Source organism: Epargyreus clarus, unplaced genomic scaffold, assembly GCF_041222505.1.
Source record: "Epargyreus clarus isolate Ecla_fem2 unplaced genomic scaffold, WU_Ecla_fem_2.2 ptg000017l, whole genome shotgun sequence".
NCBI classification, from domain to species: domain Eukaryota; kingdom Metazoa; phylum Arthropoda; class Insecta; order Lepidoptera; family Hesperiidae; genus Epargyreus; species Epargyreus clarus.
The window spans coordinates 9,344,739-9,352,660 of NW_027332225.1; positions in this window are offsets into that span (position 1 = coordinate 9,344,739).

Consider the following 7,922-nt stretch of genomic DNA (forward strand, 5'->3'; position numbering starts at 1 on the left):
AGAATTAGGGATACTTATCATTCTGATAGTTGTTAAAGACATAATTATGGTCATGTTATTGTACGGGCGAATATAAGGCAGATATTTCGAAGTCAAGTGCGTATTACTAATTAAATACCTACTCGTAGATGGATGAATCTCATTCAATATTATTGATACGTATGCTTAGGAGGCTGATAATAAACATATCTGAAAAACTTAAGCAAATGAAACATTATCTTAAAATGTTTTATCTATTTTCTTACAAGAAAGTAATTACATTTGTAAAAAACAGGTCGTTTGTAGTTAATCTCATGTAAGAGCAGAATGTTAATCTTATTCCCTAATTTTATATCATTTAAAAGGAACGTACACAGAATGAGAATAAATAATAATATAAGTACCTAATGTCCACAATCTTTTAACGTTTTAATTTACTTTTATTACAATAAGATACATTTGAATCGAGTCATAAAATGCTGCTAAGTATTTAATGCTGGGATTTTAATTTAGTGACGGCGTACGCGAGGCCTATACTTCAAAATTTATTATAACTCCAAACGTTTTATGCTTATTAAGAGCATTACAATAAAAGCATTTAACCCTTGGGCATGTGAAATAGCACTGGAAGAGAGATTAAAAAGCGCCTCGAGTGTCGTTTAAATATAAGAAAGTTAGGCCGTTTTTCATCCGGGGCTATGAATAACGAAAAAACCAGTTTTCTTGTCCGAAAATTTCTACAAAGAGCTCACGGCGAGATTTATAACGCCATGAACATTAAATATTTTCAAGGGACCACCTTTTACAAGGGCCGGAAACCTTATTTACTCCGGATGATTAATTTTCTCCCTAGAACTCTGTGGATCACGTAGATAATCTGTTCCGATAGATAATATGAAGCAGTCAAGTTAATGTTATGAACTCCGGCCTTTCGGGTTAGTAGTTCATGGTTCAAATGTTCTATGATTTTTTGATATTATGTATGAATAATGTACCTAATCTATTACGCCTCCTCGTACTCAAAGGGTGACGGAAAACATTATATCTGAGAGTTCTCCACAAATACTTATCAACGGTTTGGGAAGTCTATAAACTTGGTCAGCGTGGTGGACTGCAGCCTAAGCCTTTCATATTTTAAGGTGACCTTTCTCCAACGGTGGGACAATGATGACGAATAATAAACACGTTAAGTAGTATCAATTGCCTATATTGAATGTTTGAAAATGACTCAGTAGTACAAGCGACACAAACGTCTCCATTTGTCTGAAAGGAGTCGTTTGGCGAAATAAATTATCTTCAAGGGAGTTGTAACGCGAACTGGCACGGATAGGTACGTAACTACGTAATGGCTCTTTGACTGACTTGGCACTATCGTACAATCAACTTAATAGATACGACTTAATAGATAGATATTGTGGATCTAAGTGGCGTAGTACTTATGTAGACCTTGAAAAGTAGTCAATGTGTTAAATGTGATAGAAATCTCAGTGGTTCGATTCCGGCGGCACCACCGCCACACCTATTTTTGCCTAGTAACAGTATTAACGCTGTTGTGTTGTGGTTTGATGGTTGTGGTAAGGGAGACATACTTTTCCTCACTTACTAACTTTAGACCTCAGGAATAGCGGCGCATCTGTGGTCTACCTCGGCTAAGTCTGATTTTATCTGGGGTTGATTACAGATGTCCATTGGCGGAGTAGGCACTTACCATCAGATGGACTGAATGTTCGTCTGCTACTCTAATATAATTAAAAAACACACGATCTTTGTAGTTGGACTGCTATACTATGGTTTATTTTGGGTATATTCCAAAATCTAAGAAGTGTTTGAAGCGGTATTAGGAATTTAGATTTATGTTCTCAATCAAAGTGTTTGTGTATTTGTCTTTTTATCTTTCCGTGGTACTCACGACTTTAAATCCGACTTAAAACTTAATAACGAATTCAACACTCATAGTCCCACACTACGAGTGTAGAAAGCGTTATTCGGTGCTAACAAGGTAGAATATATAGGTATTCTTAGACAGGATTTTGGTTATTTTTTATAATAATGACCTTATATCTAAATGAAATGAATGAATGAAATATATTTATTTTGGTATAGGCCAACGACGGCACTTACAAATTTTTAGGTACAATATTTTTCTTAAACTAGGCACTACCGGATCGGAACGCGATCTCTACTGAGAAGATCCGGTAAGAAACTCAGTGGGTTTGTTTTTTTTTTTTTAATAATAATTATTCTCTTTTTTCTAAAACGGTAGAGCTCATTTATTTATTATGATAGACCTCAACTTCTGTTACATAAAATATGATATTTTTTAAATGTTTAAAACGAGTTTCCATTTATTATGCAAGTTTTGCAATAAATTTGTAAGTATATCGACCGATTATTTAAAATAATGCCGTTCAGCGGAACAGCTGTAGCCTTTGTTACAAAGCAACTATCGTTCAAAAGGAGTAAACTTTTAAGCTCTTAACAATGGCCCTATCACAAAATGTATTGAGTTCGGCTAACGAGCGCTTAGTTCAAAAGTAGTAAAATCAAGGCTTTCTACGTCCATTTGGATTTCGTGTTCCAATAGGGTTGTCACATTTTATATGCAGGAAAATAGTATGTTTTATAGCAACTCGGTATAATATAGAACTTTGAGAAATTCAGGGGAAAATAAAGATGAGAATATAGTATTTTATGTTCTTACTATATTATTTTTTATAATACAAAAGCACCCTGTGGTATCACCTGCGTTTAAAAGTTTATAATTTCGTTTTAATTTTTTTGTGCGGATTCTAAATTATTATTCTAAAGTTATACTAAGACTTAGATACTCTTTATAACATCAGCTAACTGCCACTGAAAGTCTCATCAAGATCGGTAGAGCTGTTTCGAGATTAACTGAAACAAACAGATAGATATTACTTTTTTGTTAGAAAAACCTTATATACATTTATAATGCGTTCAGTAAAATTGGTTATTTTGACATTGAAAACCAACACTTAAATTTTATTTATTCCTATAGATAGTACATTTCACTAAAATAGAGCACGATACTATATACCTATTATTGTACGGTACGCAAGTTAGCAACCCTACATTCAATGAATTTCAATGGGTAGAGGTAAAAAATGGGATCGGCAACCAATTGTCATGAGTGCATTGCAGGTTGAGCCTCCTTGTGTGGTATTTGCTCGCTTCGTGAGCTCGTGCAATACGAGAGCAGCATTTCAGTCGCCCACGTCAGGAATAGAGTAATTTGTTCACGTAAGTGTTTTTCGATGGGCGCTTCCAGTGAAAAACAACTGCAGTAAACGAAAGGTCTGTTTGTTCTGGAAAATGGAGCAGACCAAACGACATAATTTTTTTCACACACGTCATATTTTTTTAAATTCATTAAGATACATTTATGTAGATACATATCTTAGTAAATTATTAAAAAATACTAATGATTTAAACATTAAAAGTAGTGTAATGATCGACTTAACACTTAAAATAAAATTCAGAATGTGTAATTTCCTAAGTGTAACATTGACATAAACTAATATCATTACTACACAAATATTTTGAAAGGAAGATTTTCAATAGACAAAAATATTCTAAGCATTTCTTTAAGTACGTTTATGAAAGGAAAGGATATTTTATTATACGTTTTAATATTCTGAATTGTAATAAGTGTAAAAAGGATAGTAATTCAAAAATGCGCGCTGGCGGGCTCACCAAAGGAATTTCAAGCGTTTTCCTTTATGAGAGAGAAACGTAAAATATATTTAAAGAGGAAAACTTTCTAGACAGGACTGAACTGTAAATACGTACTTGAACGCAAATAGGGAGGCGATCCGCTCCGCAACTTGTGTGTTCAAGACGTAAAACACGGCATTTCATGATGTACCTAGATTTGTAAACAAATTCTGTACTTATCTGTTTTTTTAAAACAAAGTCCTAAACCAACAACTCATATATGAACGTAAATAAAGTATGTTTGTAAGTTACTACAAAATACTTGATGGAGTGTGTAAAAAGTGTGAGAAAAAAAAATGAGACAGTAAAAGATAGCTTAAAATAACTAAAAATATGATTAGAGAGAATAATGTGCTAAATACAATTAGAATATTCCGATAATTTGTTTAAAAATTTTGGTAAATTCTTTAACTACATAGTTATTTGTTTAAATCATTTTGGTAAATTCTTTTAATTACACAGATTTCTTAATTTACGCCAAGTAGTTCATAAATTGTAATATTTTAATCATGGGAGTTTTTAATAGGATTATGAATTGGAAAAGTTGGATTGGAATTTTGACAGATTTTGGAATTTCTCTGCAACATAGGATAATATTCATAACTACAGTTATAACGGAATTATAGTACGAATTTTGAACTGCATGCAGTTCAAAAGGACCGCTGAATTTATATTCAAATCGAGGTTCTACAGGACGACAAAGAGATAAATACATAAGCATATCAAATACCTATAGTTACATGTACCCGATCTTATTTGGAAATAGTAACTTTACGAATACTTCTAATAATTCTTTAAACAGTTTTGACAAATTTTTGATTCTCTATGTAGCCCTCATACCAGTGATAGCTTTTTTTTGTTTACATCTGGTGTGCACGACGGTATGCGACCACACATACCGCCGTCCTTCCCGGGGTCGCTGTTCAGGCGGTTCGAGCTCGCACTGTTGCTACCCGCAACCCAGGAAGCCCCTTTTAGTCGTCACTTACGACAGGCAGGGGATACCGTAGCCCTATTCTGGTCCCGGAACAGCAGGGAACAGCAGTGATAGCCTAGTGGTTAAGAAACTCGGCCCCTTGAACGGCCCCAGGCATGCAAGTTATGTGCGTATTAGAAATGAATTATCACTTGCTCAAACGGTGAAGGAAAACATCGTGAGGAAACCTGCGTACCTGAGAAATCTTAAAAAAATATACATTCAAATGTATGCGAAGTCTACCAATTCGCACTTGGCCAGCGTGGTGGACTTCAGCCTAATCTTTCTTATTCTGAGGGGAGACCCGTGCCCAGCAGTGGGACAGTAATGGGTTGATAATGATGATGTAGCTCTTTCTAACTAATAACCGATATAGGTAATGGATATGACTGAAACCTTCCTAATAAGTCTATACAATTATTAAGTATGAGTAAAAAAAATCTGATTTCTTCGATCAACAACAAAGAACATAATGTGTAAACCTCACAGCGGCAACCGCCAACACACCACCACACCCACCAATAAACCGTATTCAAAAAGTGTCACGTTCTTCCCACTGTAAAAAAACAACGAAAGGTTTGCAGCCAACAAAAATTTATGACCAATATACTTGTATCTCAAACTATAAACGAAGTGTACCTATAATAATAAAGCCTACACGATATCTACCTACTTTGAATACAATTCTAAAAACAGAGATGCATCTGCATACGAATACAATACGTATTCGTATTCAAGGTGCAACTGTGACGGCTGTCAGGTACGCAGGCGATGCGAAGGTAATACGGAATACGTTCTTAGTGAAAATTCACAGAAATTCCCATATTAACAATATCCTTTGTGAAAATTTTGCAGAAACATTTCAATTTTGAATTATGACTGGTTTACTGTTCTGGGGCGTATGAGATTTTAATATGAGATATTAACGATATGTATGTTTGTGTGTTACTTTTAACTCGTTAAATGACAATATAAAATAAAAAATCCCGAAAATAAGTACTTGTAAATCAATTCGGAAAATCGGCAAATTAAGGATGATTTAAAGATTTAAGAACAAGATTAGACTAACTACATAGATTAGTAAAGATACTTGCCGCCTTGAAATTGAATGAAGCCACAAACGGCTTATTAGTAAGTTCTCATTTTGAATTCTTGACAAATAAAAACATTTTTAGAGAAAATTTACGAATAAATAACTAATACTGCGTAATTTACGTAATAAATAAATAATTATTTCAAATATTTTAGGGACATTTTAGCACGGAGGGGGAAAAAATTTTTTACGCAACTATTTCAATTCTCAAAACTGGGTACATTTTCTTGTTAGGAGTGAGTAATCTTTACTAATCTATGACTAACTATTACAGCGTTAGATAGAAAAAAATCTCATTAATCTATCTTACCGTTTTTGCTTAGAGATTAACTCTTTTCCCACTTAAATAAAAAGGTTCCCTGATTTGTGTGGATACGCGCCCTGGTTCTGGCATTTTATGTTATATTTTCCTGTTTCGTGATGCAGAGATGCTTATTTATTATACGTGGATTGAATGTAGTGGTCGTTATTTCCAGGAGCCCCGAATATATTGTCTGTCGGAACGGAATAAGCCTATAGTCATCCAAATTATTGCTTTACTATGAATTATTGAATACAAATCCCGTTAGTGTAAGTTAGTAGCATCTATTAAATTATTTTTGTCATATATCACTGTTTATTAATATTTTAATGTGCCTTTTACAGCCCATTAGGCCGCCATTTCACATATTTTGTTCGGTATCAATTAAATTATCTTGTACATTTTTCAAGCCACTTCTACTCGATATAACATATGTAAGTGTCTATCATATTTAAATTTAATATCATTTAACTTTTGTGTATGTATACTTAGATATCTCGATTATTAAGTACTTTGTGCTTTCTGAGTATATCGTAAGAGGGTTTTAAGAAAGAATAAGAACGCTCTTTCGCATCAATATAGCCTTTTTGCGTCAATATGCCTCTTTGCGTCAAACGCAGCGATTGTCGAACGCCCCACGTCATTAGACATCTGCCACTCGGTTCTTGCCTTCGACCTATGAACAAATATGCCCTGAAGAGTTCTTGAATACAAATTAGGCGCCCAATGCAATTTCGTAGAGTGATGTGACGTTTTGAACGGTTTCCAACGTTGGAAACGGTCGGAATTTTTCATTTTGGAAATGATTATTGTTCCTCTATTCAACAGACACTTCAATTCTGCCGACGTCTGTCGTTCGCTATTCGAGTAGCGTATTGGAAAAATGAGAAGTTTGCAAATATGCCTAATAGCAACGGAACACATTTCGATTACATGTCTTTTTGACGTGAAAAATGGTTTTATAATTACCAAATTAGAATTTAGAATGGTTTGAGATATGTTACATAACACAAATAAAAAGGTAGTATTTTCTACACAAAGTGGCTCTAGATCTCAAAATTGCATAGAATTATATCAGCACAGTGTTATTAGAAGCTAAATTGTTAGTAATACTTTTCTTCATATTAAACATTGATTTACAAATAATATTATCGTAAACATTACTTTATAGGATATTGTATACTTAGTACTCTTTCATCCGTTACGCTTATTTACAACAAGTATATTATACTTTAAAATGATATAGGAACAGAATAGTTTATACTGTAAACATGTACCTATTATTCAACTATGTAATGTTTTTGAAAAGATATATTAGAATCAAAGCACATAGCGTGTATAGAGACATCTGCTTACTTATATTTTTTATGTATTATTGTCCCTTGAGCAAAATAAGCATATTATTATAAGGAAATGAAATAATTGGCCAAATGCGAGTAGATCTCGCACACTGTTCTGTTTTTTTTTTTTATTTTTTACTTTATTTTTAGTATTTAAATATATACTCTACAAATATATACAATATATACTCTGGAAAAAATCAAGTGTATGTAGTTATTAACCGTTTCAAGTGATAGTGTGGGTTTAAAAGTTAAGGCCAGAAAAGGTTTTTTGCAAGGGGACCTTTTACATGTTTTTATTTAAAGCATTTGTTGTTAGAGCATACATAGTATGCATACATATACATATAAATTAAATTTAAATACAATTTACATACATACAGGCATTAAATACAATTGACATACATTTATATTAATTTTGCATAATTGATTAATTTGACTTTATATAAATGTTGACATTAAATTAATATGAACTTATTAAAATGTAATAGTAATGTA